The sequence below is a fragment of the Ailuropoda melanoleuca genome, chromosome 10 (assembly GCF_002007445.2).
Source record: "Ailuropoda melanoleuca isolate Jingjing chromosome 10, ASM200744v2, whole genome shotgun sequence".
NCBI classification, from domain to species: Eukaryota; Metazoa; Chordata; class Mammalia; order Carnivora; family Ursidae; genus Ailuropoda; species Ailuropoda melanoleuca.
The window spans coordinates 41,676,561-41,692,442 of NC_048227.1; the positions used below are offsets into that span (position 1 = coordinate 41,676,561).

The following is a 15,882-nucleotide window of genomic DNA, read 5'->3' on the forward strand; positions in this document are numbered from 1 at the left end:
AGCACCACGTCTAGCACGCGGTTGACATTCAAGGGAATTTATAGAATAAAGGACTAAATAAACGACAGGGCCTTCTCAGAGTTTACTTTCCCTTTCATTAAAGGGCTTCTCCCAGACTCCGCCCCCAACATCTCTAAGGTCCCACCCCTTCCGCAGTGAAGCCCCGCCCCATCTCCGTCCCCGCCAGCTTAGGCTCCGCCCCTTTCTCTTAAAGTCTGCACAAGCCTACGCGAGTTTGGCGCCAACCGTGTTTTTTTTTTTTCGCCCTCCCAAAGGCGGGAACTAGTTATGTGCGCCGGGACGTGCTTTACGTCTGGTCTGATTGGCCGTGGGTGCTCAGTCCCGCCTCCGCGTCCTGACTGCGCTCTGGCATTGGTGGAGATGCCACGGAGACCTCGGTGTCCAGAAAGGATCCCCGGCTCTCTTGGGCTAGGCAGGGCGGGTAAGTTGATTTGGGGGTCCGGTCTGCACGGGGCTGTTGGGGAAGAGACTGAATGGTGTGGTAGTGCCCCGAGCGGAAGCCTTTGGCTTCCGGGGAACCAAGGAGTCCAAGGGAGCCGCGGCGTCGGGGGAGGGGGGGCGCGCCTGATGTCCGGGGCCCGCAGGTAGCTGCGTTCCTGCCGCCCTCGGGTGCAGTTTCTGGGCTCGCATTCGCGTCCCTCTGTGGTCCTTCGAGAGTATCCAGGGGTGCTTGGGGCGAGCGCACGTAGGAACTACCCTTTCGACTGCTCCTCCCGCCCCTCCCCCCAAACCAATCTTGTTTTGGGATGTACTCCTTAAAGCTTTTGGATGCGATTCTGGAGGAATATGGCTTTCCTAAGTGTCAGGCCATCATTGATGTTGGTTGTTTCCGAGACTGTAATATCCGGAGAAGTTATCTGGATCTCCACAACGCCTAGAACAGCGCCTGACACATAGTTGGCCCCAACTCAGATGTTAATGTAGGATTCGCAGAAGCTCAGAATTTGTGCTTACGGATCAAGTTGGCGTTGACTCTGATCCTTCCCTAGTCATTCCCAGATTCTTCCCTGGTCTTTTCCATTCTCCACACCTTTGGCTCCAAACCTTTCCCCTTCCTCAGTGCCCCTCCCCCATCTCGCTCAGTGCTTTGGAGTGGGGCAGAGACCAGAGCAAGAATCCCCAACCCCCACCCCAATTATCTTCTAGAGTTTCTTCCCATTTCACAAGAGGTGGCCCCCTTTCAAAGAAAAAAAAACATATACTTTCATGTCTAGTGAATATTCTTGATTTTGTCATTTGACTTTAATGAAGGAGCTGGAATCTAATCCCAGATATGATTCCAGCTGTTTGACCTTGGGGCAAGTTTCTTAATCATTTGTTATTTGTTTCATCATCTATAAAACGGGAAAAAAGAATAGTATGTACTTTATGGGACTTTGGAAGATTTAAAATAATGTATTTGGAATAGTTAAGATCCAGGCGTATAGTGTTCAGTATATGTAGTGTTTATTATTATTTTCCCTTTACATTTTCTTCAGGGATCTTGCTGTATTACATTTAGCGTTTCCCATGAGCCTTAAATACACTCTCCTGCCCTGCCTTTTTCCTGTTTTTCTCTACAAATGGTTATTTCAGTCTTTCATTTTTTTTTTTAAGGAAAATTTCCTTTAGACTGTCTTTAATCACAAAAGGCTAAGTAATCCTCTCATATGCTTGTCTTCACATCTGAATCCATTGGAATTGTTCCTAAAATGATTATGAGTGACCTTGCAGCAATTTTCTTTCATCGTCATAGTTCTCAACATGTAAAATTTTGCTTCTCCATTTTGCATAGGTGCAACACTCCTCTCAGTAGTACCTCGAATTATGTATTGAGATCCTCATTTGGGCGAAAGTGAGAGCACATGTGAATAAGCCCCTCTTTCCAAGAGATTCTGATACATAATCCTTCCTCTTTTCCCTCCTCCCTTTCCCAGGAGAATCACTGGCCTTTGTGATTTCAAGAGCGTAATCTGACCTCTACCCATAATGTTTTGTCTTTTGTGCTACATACTTCAGTTTCCAGTTATCTATTAGACATCTTCACCTGCATGTCCTACAGATAATTCATCATGTTTTCTTTGGTTCTCTATTTCAGTTAAAAGCATGATTACCTTTTATCAAAGCTAGGAACTTCAGAGTTGTTGTCAATAAATTGGGAATATCAGTAATTCAAGAAATACTTTTTTTTTTTAAATAACCTACTGACTTGCAAGGCCCTGTGCTGAGAGGTGGGGTTACACTGGTGAACAGACAGAGCCAGTCCTGGTCTTCATGGAGCTTACAGTCCAGTGGGTGAGATGGACATTTCTTTAGGAATTCCCACAAAAATGTAATCATAAACTGAAAAGAGGCCATATAGAGAAAGGACACAGTGGTATAAGAATATAATAGAGAGGGCCTGACCTGCAGAGGCCCTGTGGTGGGAGGGAACAAATGCATGTTCAAGAGCTGAAAGAACGTCGCTATGATCAGGAGTAAAGACGGCTGGGAAATGGGGAAGAAGGTTGAAGACTAACTGGAATTGTGGTCAGAGGCCAGGTCACTCTGGACTTTATAAGCAAAATTGTGACGAAATTTGTTTTTTAATCTAAAATAAGCAGGAAGCACTGATGGGTTTTAAGCAGAGGGGGGAACATGATCAGATCTGCATTTTTTAAAAAAGGTTTTATTTATTTGACAGAGCGAGAGGCACACACACACAAGCAGGTGGAGAAGCAGGCCGAGGGAGAAGGAGAAGCAGGCTCTCCGCTGAGCAGGGAGCCCGATGTGGGACTCGATCCCAGACCCTGGAATCATGACCGGAGCTGAAGGCAGACACTTAACCGACTGAGCCACCCAGGTGCCCCCAGATTTGCATTTTGAAAAGACAACTCAGGCTGTGATTTTGAAGTGGTCAGGAGTGGAGATTTGAATACACTTTCCATGAAATCTTTTTGATTCTCCCCAGAAATCTCAGATCTGCTTATTTATTTCCACTGCTAATAACTTAGTCACCCCTCATTGGCTCCTGTACTGTTTTAATAGTCTTCTCTGTTTTTTGCTACTAATATTTTCTGTACTCTTCTTGCTAGAATTAAATTCCTGAAATGCAGATTTGATCATGATACTCTCTTGCTTTAAAAATGTCCGTTGTTTCTCCCATTTCGTACTGGATGAAGTCCAGGTATCTTAATTGTGTAATATATCACCTGACTTTTCTAAAACCTCATTTCTCAAATTCTAATCTGTGGGTATTCACACCCAGATTTGTTTGTGAGCTCATAGATGTAGTGGGGAGATGGTATTAGGAATTACGTTTGCAAACAGGAACCCGTTTTGACTGAACCTTGGGATTTTGGAAACCTCAGGATAGTGAATGATGGGGCTAGAAAGTAGGCATCAGTGTGTATTAAGGTAGGGTGTTTGGACTTTATTCAGTAGACATTGGGAAGTAATGGAAAGTTTTTGAGCAGGAAGTGATAGGAGCAGGATTGCTTCAGAAAAACTAACTCAGTGGTTGTGTGTAGCATGTGTTTGGAGAGAGAAGATAATTAGGTAACTGTAGTAGAGCCTGAAATAAAATTCAGATGGCAAGAGTGAGGATAAATGGGAGAAACATAGCAGACTACTATCAGTAGGCTATTAGGGAATGCTAGTGCTACTCGAAGTAGAGATATCAGGACGTGACAGATGTTGATGGAAAGATGATCTCTTGGTTTTGGACTTGGTGAGTTTGGACTTACAGGAATGTGTTTATTAACTTTAGTATATTATTGCTGACTGTTGGTTTGTGTTTTAGTACAAACAGTTCCTAATTTTCAAGCAGTCTGAGGTGGCAGCAGAGGAGTCTATAAATCTGATCTGGTACCCCTACTTTTTGTGGCAGTACTTACTCTTTATTTCTTATCCCCTTGTATTTGCTCTTCAAGTGTTTAACCCAGCGAAATAAATTTTGCTTTGCAGTTGTAGTAAATAAGATATTGGTGTCCAGGACTTCGTTGCCTTAGGACAACATTCAAATACATTTTTATAAAGACTCAGTAGCATTTAGAGCTAGTTAAGTGTTATTGAAATTGAAATAACTATAGCTCTGTGAAGTCCTTTCTGTGACCTTTTTGTGGTAAACGAGACTGTAAGATAATAAATTCGCGTTAAGACACTAAATTTGTGGTAAGTTGTTAAGAGCACCAATAAGAAACTAATATACTCAGGGCGTCTAGGTGGCTCAGTCAGTTAAAGTATCTGCCTTCGGCTCAGGTCATGATCCAGCCCGGCATCAGCCTCCCTGTTCTGTGGGGTCCTGCTTCTCCCTCTCCCTCTGCCTGTTGCTCTCCCTGCTTGTGCTCTCTCTCTCTGTGTCAAATAAATAAATACAAACCTTAAAAAAAAAAAAGAAACTAATATACTCAGTCACACTTGCATATTTTATGTACTCGATAGGCACATGTGCTTAGTTATCATATTGGACAGCTCAGATATACAGAACAATTTTATAATTATAGAAAGTTCTATTGGCCAGTGCTGTTCTAAAAAAAGGTAGTTTTCTAGTGCCTGGCTCAGTCAGTGGAGCATGAGACTCTTGGTCTTGGGGGTTGCAAGTTCGAGCCCCATGATGGGTGTAGAGATTACTTTAAAATCTTAAAAAAAAAAAAAAGTAAGGTAGTTCTCGAAGTGTGGTCCTTGGACTAGCAGTGAAGAGCCAGATTTTCAAGCCTCACTCCAGACCTGCAGAATCAGTAATTTGGGGGGATGGGACCCATCAGCCTTGTGTTCTAACTCCTTTAGCTATTTCTGATGTGTGCTAAAGTCTAAGAACAACTTTAGAAAGCAAATGATTGCGATGGAGGTAGCTAAATGTAATGGTGTGATCAATGTATGTGAGTACAATAAGGTAATGAGAATTAACTGTGTCTCTAGAAAAGGGTGTTCTCTTTCATGGTAGCTGGGTTTGGGAAGAGGATGAACAGTCCAGGTAAAGAGACAGAATGAGCAAGATACTGCGGAGTTGAAGAACATGGCATAATTCAGGAACTGCAAGTACAGACATTTCTGCTTTAATATATGCATTTTTGAAAAACCTTTAGTTCTGTAACTCATTAAAACAGGGTTTATGGGAAAAACGGGTAGAATACGCAAAACCTATCTACCCATGTTACTAGGGCACCAACAAAAACAATAACAACTTTAATTAAAACGTTGGCATAGTTAACGCATGTGAAATTCCTAATAAATATCTCAATAAATATTAATTTTTTTCTTAAGAAAAAAGAAAGTTGAAATAGAAGGAGGAAAAGGAAGAATTGAAGCTGTCCATTTGTGGACATAAATATCACGGTTTATAGATGGAGAGGCAGTTGCAAGTTTTGTGTGAGATATTGTGATGGCAGACTGGATGGCTTTGGCTCACTGCCTGGTGTTTGGGTCCCTCACTGCCCCCCTCCGGCCCACCAAAGATTGAGGAAAACCATGCTTGCACCCTTGCAAGACAAAGACTGTTACTGTACTGAGACCAGAGGAAGAAAGGTACTGATGGGCATCTAGGGTAATGGCATCAACGTGGAATTAGATTCCTTCAAGGCTTGTTGCATTTAGCTGCTATTAATTAATGGTGCAAATCTTTAACAATCTGGGAAGAACCCTGTTAGAACCAATATAATTTCTGCATTACACTAACATCATTTCTCTACTTCTCAGTAATGTGTGTGCTACCTTGCATTATAGAAACGTGGTGGTAGTACAGAATTTCTCATGTGGCTAAATGGGGAGCAGTGAGGGGAGCAGTGTGAGATGGAAAGGTTGTGATATTTCTGGAAAGGCCTTGTGTTCTGTGCTAGGGAAGCTTAGTTCAGTAATGTTTTGCGTAGCTCTTAAAGGTTTTTGACCTGGGAGTGAAACACAGGTTAGACATCAACAGGATTTGGGCTTTAGTGTAGAAAGTGGTAGAAGGAGAGGCCCCTGGATGGCTCAGTCAGTTTAGTGTCTGACTGTTGATTGCAGCTCAGGACATGATCTCAGGGTTGTGAAATCAAGTCCTGTGTCTGGCTCCTTGTTGAGCATGGAGTCTGCTTAAGATTTTCTTTCTTTCTCTCCCTCTGCCCCTTCCTCCGCACTCTCTCTCAAAAATAAATAAATAAATCTTGAAAAAAAAAGTTGTAGAAGGGAAAAGGTATTGGTAGTATGGAAACTAGCTAGAAGACTTTTCTTTTTTTTTTTTAAATGTTAAATTTTGTTTTAAAGATGTTATTTAAGGGCGCCTGGGTGGCTCAGTCGCTAAGCCTCTGCCTTCGGCTCAGGGTGTGATCCCAACGTTCTGGGATGGAGCCCACTTCAGGGTCCTCCACTGGGAGCCTGCTTCTTCCTCTCCCACTGTCGCTGCCTGTGTTCCCTCTCCCGCTGGCTGTCTCTCTCTGTCAAATAAATATATAACATCCTAAAAAAAAAATAAAGATGTTATTTATTTATTTGAGAGAGAGAGAGAGAGAATCCGAGTGGGTGGAGGGGCAGAGGGAGAGAGCTAGAGAAGCAGATTCCCTGCTGAGCAGGAAGCGACACTGGGCTCGATCCCAGAACCCTGGGATCATGACCTGAGCTGAAGGCAGATTCTTAACTGACTGAGCCACCCAGGCATCCCAGCTAGGATACTTTGTAATAATTTAAGTGAGAAATAATTATATCAAAAACTGGAATAACTGAGTGGAAAGGAGACATTATATTTGAGAGATCTAAAAATAAAATCACTAAGAATTTGTGATTTTAAGTATGGATATAAGAAAAGTAAGTGTTGGGGGGCGCCTGGGTGGCACAGCGGTTAAGCGTCTGCCTTCGGCTCAGGGCGTGATCCCGGCGTTCTGGGATCGAGCCCCACATCAGGCTCTTCAGCTATGAGCCTGCTTCTTCCTCTCCCACTACCCCTGCTTGTGTTCCCTCTCTCTCTGGCTGTCTCTATCTCTGTCGAATAAATAAATAAAATCTTAAAAAAAAAAAAAAAAGAAAAGTAAGTGTTGGGGGCGCCTGGGTAGCGCAGTCGTTGGGCGTCTGCCTTCGGCTCAGAGCGTGATTCCGGTGTTCCGGAATCGAGTCCCACATCGGGCTCTTCCGCTGGGAGCCTGCTTCTTCCTCTCCCACTCCCCCTGCTGTGTTCCCTCTCTCGCTGGCTGTCTCTCTGTCACATAAATAAATAAGATCTTTAAAAAAAAAATGCTTAAGAAAAGTAAGTGTTGATATAAGAAAAGAGTGAACGATAATGGAAGTTTGTAGCTTGAGAGTGAGTTGAGGCAGGAGACGATTGTTTATATATATTCCCATAACCGGGCGTCTACTGTATTTGCTTTCTTCCATTATTATGTCTCATATTCTTTTCATTCTCACTGTCTCCATCTTGGGTTATCTTATGTGGACTCTGATATAGTAGCCTCCTTCCCCGTTTCTTTTCCTGTACTTTTGTCTTTCTAGTTCATTCCACACATTAATCTTTCCATTTCATTTCTTTATACTAATGTTTCTAACTTAAAAACCTTCAGTACTCTGATCTTCTGAATGTTCAAGACCAGATTCCTTGGACATTTAGTATCTTCTGTTTGACTCTAGTTATGATAGTCTTGTCTTCAGTCCTCTTCTGTCTGAGGTCCATCCGTATATGTGTTCCCTCCAAAGTTAATGGTGTTCTCATTTGGAATCTCCATTTCGCCACAGATACCTCCCTCTCCTCCATTGATATGCAGGTCCTTCTTCTACAAACTAAGTCATCAGCAATGTGTATGATTTTATTCTCCACACATCTTTGCCAACATTTGGGAGTGGATAGTGGCTACAGAGGGGCATGAGGAGTACTTCTAGGGTGCTGATAATGATCTGTTTCTGAATCTGGGTGGCAGTTAGATAGATGTGCTTAGGAATCATAGGACTGTATACTTATGATTTGTGCTTTGTTCTATATTTGTTATACTTCATAAAAAGCTTATTCCCTTTCTGTCAAAACAAAAAATGTCCTGACTCTCCTAGGCCCTTTACACTTCAGTTTGAATTTGTGGTCAACTTCTTAAGTTTGATTGGAATTGCATTGAGTTTATAGATAAAGTCGGGGAAAATTTCCAACTTTGATGTTGAGTTTTCCTATATATGAATTATGTTTATTAATTATTAAAATTTTAAAAAATATTTATTTATTTATGAGAGAGAGCGAGCACAAGAGCTCACGAGCAGGACCAGGAGGTGCAAGAGGGAGAGCAAGAGAGAATCCCAAGTAGACCTCACCTTGAGCACAGAGCGTGATACGGGGCTTGATCCCACGATCCGGAGATCATGACCCGAGTTGAAACCGAGTTGGACACTCAACTGACTGAGCCACCCAGGTGCCCCTAAAGATTTTATTTTTAAGTAATCTCTACACCCGACGTGGGGCTTGAACTCAAAACCGTGAGATCAAGAGTCACATGCTCCACTGACTGAACCAGCCAGGTGCTTCTGTTTTGTCATTTATTTAGATCAGAGGCAAATTGCCTGCTTTTGTAAATAAAATTTTATTGGAACACAGCCAGACCTATTTGTTTATATGTTGTCTTTGGTTGCTTTTGAGCTCCAGTGGCAAGGGTAAGTGGTTGTGACAGACCAGATGGCCTACAAGCATAAAATTTTTACTTTTTGGCCTTGTAAGAAGAAAAGGTTTTCATACCCCTGATTTAGATCTTTTATTATTTTCTCCATAAAAATCTTTCACATTCTGTATTAGATTACTTTCTGTGTACCTCATGCTTTTGTTATTAAAAATATCAGTTATGTTTTATTTATTTTTTTAAAGATTTTATTTATTTGACAGAAAGCATGAGCGAGAGAGCACAAGCAGGGGGAGTGGAAGAAGTAGGCTCCCTACTGAGTAAGGAGCATGACAAGGGGCTTGATCCCAGAACCCTGGGATCATAACCTGAGCTGAAGGCAGACACTTAACTGACTGAGTCACCCGGGTGCCCCTTTATTAGTTATGTTTTAAAACTGTTTTGCTGGCATAAAGGAAAGCTGTTGGTTTTTGTGTGTTAATCTTACATTCAGTGTAAACTCTTACCAATTCTAATAATTTGTAGGTTTTCTTTACACTGGTGCCCATAGTGTGAATGATGTCATCTTTGCTCCTTTCTGGTTCTCATTTCCTGCCTTACTCTTTCAAATAGAAGTAAGCTCGACTTTAAAGGAGATGCTTCTAGAGTCTCATCAATCATGTATGACATTTAGTATGAGGGGTTTTTTGGTAGTAGAAATATACCCTTTGACAGTTTAAAAAAGGTCCTTTCTTAAACTTGCATAAACTCCATGTTTGCTAAGAGTTAGTGGTGAATTTATCATACGCGTTTTTTTTTTTTAAGATTTTATTTATTTATTCGACAGAGATAGAGACAGCCAGCGAGAGAGGGAACACAAGCAGGGGGAGAGGGAGAGGAGCCTGATGTGGGGCTCGATCCCAGAACGCCGGGATCACGCCCTGAGCCGAAGGCAGACGCTTAACCGCTGTGCCACCCAGGCGCCGCTATCATACGCTTTTCTTGAGCAGATGTTAAGATGATCGTATTTTGTCTCTAAATGATGAAATATACAAATTATTATTTTTTTTACTAATAGACTGTGTGTTAGAATGGTTTTGGGTTTATGGCAAAATACAGGGGTGCCTGGTGGGCTCAGTTGGTAGAGCATGCCATTCCTTATCTCAGGGTTGTGAGTTAAAGTCCCGGGTTAGGCATAGAGTTTACGTAAAAAAAAATTCAGAAGTATGGAGAAATCCTATTTATCATGCTGCATCTCCCACCCCCAGTTTTCTCTATTGTTAATGTCTTACATTATATTATGTTAGTATGATACATTTCTTATGACACTGATACATTATTTTTTTTAAGTTTTTATTTTTTTAAGATTTTATTTTTAAGTAATCTCTACACCTGACTTGGGGCTTGAACCTACAACCCCGAGATCAAGAGTCACATGCTTTACCAACTGAGCCAGACAGGCACCCCTACACTGATATATTATTAACTAAGTCCATAGTTTATTCAGATTTTCTTCATTTTACCTGACGTTTATCCTTTTTCTGTTCCAGGATACCATGTTATGTTTAGTTGTCATGTCTTCTTAGGATGCTCTTGAATGTGACACTTTCCCACATTCTTTGTTTTTAATGTCCTTGGCAGTTTTGAGAACTGTTCCAGGTGTATTGTAGATACTCTGCTATGAGAATTTTTCTGATGTTTGTTTCGTGATTAGTCTGAGGTTATGAGTTTTGGTGAAGTTCACAGGTAAAGTGCCATTTTCATCACATCATGTTGAGAGTACATACTATCAGCATGATTTATGACTTGATATTGACTTGATCATCTGAAGTGTTTGTGGTCTTTTCTCACTGTAAAACCCTCTCTACCCCCAGTTCCATACTCTGCTGTTTGGAAGGAGGTCACTAAGCACAGCTCACACATTTGATAGTGGGAAATTATGCCCTGATAACATAATTTATTTGGAATTCTGCATGGGAGATTTGTCTTTTCTCCATTTACTAATTTACTGGTATTACTATGGACTCATATATATTTATTTTATACTTTGGGTTATAATCTAATACTACTTTAATTTGTTGCTCAAATTGTTCCAGCTCTGGCTCTTGGCCTTTGGGAACTATCAGTTGGTTCCAGTGCCCTTTTGACATACCTTCATCAATTTTTTTTTTAAGCTTGAGGAAGATTTTTAAAAATTTTACTAATTAATTTTTTATTTTTATTCATTCATATGTTTATTTTTTAAAAAAGATTTTATTCATTTGAGAGAGAGAGAGAGAGAGTGAGCACGAGTTGGGGGCAGAGGCAGAGGAAGAGGGAGAAGCAGACTCCCCACTGAGCAGGGAGCCCTACTTGGGGCCTAATCCCAGGACTGAAAGAAAGATCATTACCTGAGCTGAAGGCAGATGCTTAACTGACTGAGCCACCCAGGTGTCCCTAATTAATTAATTTTTTAAAGGGTTATTTATTTATTTTCTCTACACCCAGTGTGGGTCTCAAACTCATGACCCTGAGATCAAGAGTTCCATGCTCTACTGACTGAGCCAGGCACCCCTTGTTTTTGTCTTTTCTTTAATGGCTTGCTGGATGCATTTGGCTAATTTTTTTTAAGGCTATTTTTATGCTCATAAGGAAGATCGGCCTATAGTTTTCCTGTCTTGTAATTTTCCAGCTTTGTCCTATTTTTGCCCAGTTTTGATGTCTACACTGTTTAACTTTTGAAATTATTTGTCTCTTAGCCTTTTTTTCCCTTTCTGCTATCTGGAATATATTGTTTTATCTGTCCTTTGAAGGTATTGTAGAGTTCACCTGTAAAACTGTCTGGGCTTGATATTTTCTTTATGAATAGATTAAGTACTGTATCAGATTATCTGATCATCCTAAATATGTCCATGTTTTCTATTTCTTTTTGAGTCAGTTTTAGCCAGTTACATTTTTCTAAAAAACTGTCCATTCCATTGAGCTTTCTTTCAGTAGTATTTTTTCCTTCAAGTTTTCATTTAAATTCCAGTTAGTTAACAGATAGTATGACATTAGTTTCAGATGTAGAGTCTAGTGTCTCAGCACTTCCATACAGCACCCAGTTCATCGCACACAGTAAGTGCCCTCCTTAATTCCCATCACCCGTTTAACCCATCCTCCTTGCCCACTTCTCCTCGAGCAACCCCCCATTTGTTTTCCATAGTTAAGAGCCTATCTGGCTCTGCTTCTCTCCTTTTTTCCCCCCCATGTTTATCTGATTTGTTTCTTAAATTCCATATGAATGAAATCATGTGGTATTTGTCTTTCTCTGATTTACTTTGCTTAGAGCTTTCTTTCAATAATGTAATCTCTGCTATATGTGCAGCTGTCACTCCTTTCTTATTCCTAATGTTTGTGCCTACTTTTTCTTGATTAGTTTGGCCCAGCATATGCCTATTTAATTTGCCTTTTCAAAGAGCCAGTGTTTATTTTTATTCATCTTTATATGCTTGTGGCTTTTTATTAATTTCTGTTATTTATGTATTTCTTTCTTTGGGTTTACTTTGTTCTTTTTCTGACCTTTTTTTAACACTATACAATACACATTTATTGGACCTTTTTCTAACTTCTTGAGTTGGGTGATGAGCTCATTAATACCTTGTTTCTTTTCCTCTAAAAGTACTATTTTGATTATATTCCACAAACTTTGCTTTATGGTGTTTTCATTGTGATTCAGTTGTATGTTTCCCCATTTCTATTAATATTTGTTCTTTGACCCATGGTTGCAAATTTTCAAAGGAGCTGGGAAATTTGAGAGTGCATTGTTAAGTTCGAATTTTATTGTGTTTTTTTTTTTTTTAAGTGGGCTCCATGCCCAACGTGGGACTTGAACTCATGACCCTGAAATCAAGAATTGCGCTTTGTATAGACTGAGCCAGACAGGCACCTCTGAATTTTGTTGGTTTTGATAAGATCACTTCTGTGATACTTGTTGAAAATTACTCTGTTATGACAGTCAGTTTTTATAGATGTACTTGAACATAGCATAAGTTCTCTGAATTGTTGCACGCAGAGATAACAAAATCAGGTCAGACCTGTTGGTTTTGTATTCAGACCTATATTAATTAACTGCTTGATCAGCAGAGAAAAGTGTGTTAAAATCTCTATTATGACTGTTACCTGTATCAGACAGGGTCCAATCAGGAGACGAAAACTACACAGTAATTTGAAAAGAGAATACTTAGAATAAAGAACTATTACTATTATTAATATATATGTGTGTGTGTGTGTATATATATATATATATATATATATATTTTTTTTTTTTTTTAAGTAANTGGATGCCCAGTTTGGGGCTTGACCTCACGTCCCTGAGACCAAGAGTCACATGTTCTACCGACTGAACCAGCCAGGTGCCCCTAGAATAAAAAATTATTAACAGACGGTTGGAGTAACTGGAAATTGGTTAATAAGAGTTAAATATAACTCTGAAGAACATATGAATAGAAGAGAGAAGGAGTGGCCACTATCTCTAGGGTTGAGATAGAACATCCAAGGAAAGGCTGTCTTCCCCCCCTCATTTGAAGGCACATGGCTGGGGCTGAGTGAATGGTAGAGAAGTTGATAAGTTCCCTGCTGGAGACATTGCTTTGAATCTGGTAGAAGAGTTGCATAGGGAAGCTCCTGGATGCTGCTGGCTGTAAAGTTGGAGAAGCTGCCCTCTCTGTGAGCCTGGCAGTAGCAAGCTGGGTCCTGCAGGAGTCCTCTGTAATAGAAACCTCACTTACAGGAGGCAAACATGTAGAGGAATTGTGCCCTGTAGGAGCCTGGTGCTAGAGAGACCATCTGCTGCAGGAACTAGATGCTAGAGAAGGATGTTCTGCAGGAGCCTGGCTAGCCAGGCACATTGAAACAAGGAAGAAAAACCTTCCTTTCCAGTGTCTCTCCAGCACTATTGATAAGGTTTAAAGCTGAGCCATTTACGAAGGAGAAATACTTACAAGGCTGTTCTTTATCATCACAGAAGGGTGGATTTGAAATTGAGAGGCATGGTAATTGCCACAGTTCCTTTAACTTTTTATGTGTACATAGTGGGAACTCACATATATAATTTGACTACTTCAAATTACTGTGTATATTATTCTCAGAAGTAATTTTGAAGAACTCTTAATGTAACATATGATATGACTAAGACATGAATAGTCACTTTGTATTAAATTTATAAGTAATAAAAAGCATACTTTCAGTGGTCGGGGACCTAGAGATTAAAGTGTGGACAATGTTTCCATAAGCAACTGTAGAAAAATTTAAGACCAGTGAGAGACAAAAGATCGAGGTTTTTTTAGTTCTCGTCTATTGATTTCTTACTTTTAACTTAATAGGCCAAGTAGTCTTTTTTTTTTTTGTTTGTTTTGTTTCTAAGTAATACCTGCCAGTGGTAAAAACGAAAACTGTGAAATGATACGCAATGAAAACTTTATAAATCATTATCTCCATTCTGGGGCGCCTGGGTGGCTCAGTCGTTAAGCGTCTGCCTTCGGCTCAGGGCCTGATCTCAGGGTCCTGGGATTGAGCCCTGCATGGGGCTCCCTGCCCTGCTGGGAGCCTGCTTCTTCCTCTACCACTCCCCCTGCTTGTGTTCCCTCTCTCACTGGCTGTCTCTCTGTCAAATAAATAAATAAAATCTTAAAAAAAAAAATCGTTATCTCCATTCTGTGAAAAACCCATTTATTGATGTTCCCTCCTCCATATGGCAGTTTACAGCTGGTAGTAGGTTACTACCATTAGGAAGCCTGTGAGTTTCTGTTCCATCAGGAGACTTTTACTTTACCCAGAGTCATTTGTTATTATTTGCCAGATGTGATTGTGCCATTTATGCCTTTTGTAATTACTGTGCAGGCTGTATTATAGCAGTTAATCAAATCAGCTAATTGGAAAAAATGTTGAAATGGGGAATGTGAGTAATGAATAAGAAAAGATGTATACTTTAATTTTATTTAAAGGAATAACATAAATTGTATCTCTTGTGGTAGAACCATGACCTTTTCTTTGAGAATGAATCCAGTGATTAGAATTCTGACTTTTTTTTTATTTAAAAATTTTTTTTTCCTTTTAAGTAAGCTCTGTGCCCAACATGGGGCTTGAACTGACCACCCTGAGATCAAGAGTCACATGCTTTACCTATTGAGCCAGGTGCCCCTGACTTCTTTCTTGCCTAAACCACACCCGTAAGACATTGCTTATGATTTCCATCACTTTTTAAAAAAAATAAAATGAAGTAAGAACTTACATACTTGTGAATCAGTGTAGGTACAGACTAGATTTTCTCTTCCAGTATTTTGTATTATCTCGTCCTCACTTGATTTGACAAGCAATTGTGTATGTATCTTGCTACTCACCTATGAGTCTTTTCAGAGCATTCAGCTTAGATTGCATTGGAAAAGAATTTCCTCTGGCAGTGTAATCTTTCATAATATTATTACTTAGAAAAATAAGGAAACTGGCATAATTGGATTTGGTAGTAAAAGTAACCTGGCTGTTGATAAGAGTATATCTTAGTTGGTGGGAGCAGAAATGTACAGGCGCAGGTATCCTTAACGACCCTCACTAGCCACAGTTCTTTGACTATAGGCACCATTCATCAAATTTTATTGGCAGAATGGAGAATGTCAGATAAGTCAGTTTTTTTTTTTTTAAAGATTTTATTTATTTATTCGACAGAGATAGAGACAGCCAGCGAGAGGGAACACAAGCAGGGGGAGTGGGAGAGGAAGAAGCAGGCTCATAGCGGAGGAGCCTGATGTGGGGCTCGATCCCATAATGCCGGGATCACGCCCTGAGCCGAAGGCAGATGCTTAACCGCTGTGCCACCCAGGCGCCCCAGTTTGTTTTTTTTTTAACTGTTTTGGATTCTTCTGTTGCTTCCATTCTTGCCACTACCAAAGCACTGCATTGAATATTCCTATACATAATTTTGTAACCATGTGCTTACGTATCTGTAGAACATGTTACTAGATATGACTTGTTGGGTCAAAGATTATTTGCATTTAAAAATTTGATAGTTATTGTCAGATTGCCTCCATAGAGCTTGTACCAGTATACACTTGGGTGATGTATGAGAATCCCTCTTTTCTCACATTGTTACCGGGCCTGGTATAGTATCAGATTCTCTGTTTACCTGTCTTACTCTCTTACTGGTGAAAACATGTAAGTGTGGAGTTCCCAAGACCAACCCCAGGTTGGATCGTATGCTAAGAGGACTCACAGAACTCACCGTATAGTTGTATTTATTTAGTATGATAGTTGGCCTGTTTTTGTATAAAAGTTAATTTGTATATTGGTCTATTTTATAAAATTAGCATCATTTACTTTGTGACATGGTTTAACTATAATAAGCAAGTTTAAAGTT

The 15,882-nt window shown here is 40.2% G+C and overlaps 1 protein-coding gene across 1 annotated transcript in view; it reads left to right on the forward strand.

Moving 5' to 3' along the window:
* Nucleotides 1-325: 325 nt before the first annotated feature.
* CASP8AP2 (caspase 8 associated protein 2) overlaps nucleotides 326-15,882 on the forward strand; it is a 39,421-nt gene continuing 23,864 nt past the window's right edge. The window contains exon 1 of the mRNA XM_002925092.4: nucleotides 326-442. The gene's annotated coding sequence lies outside the window, so the exon portion shown is untranslated. The remainder of the gene's footprint in view (nucleotides 443-15,882) is intronic.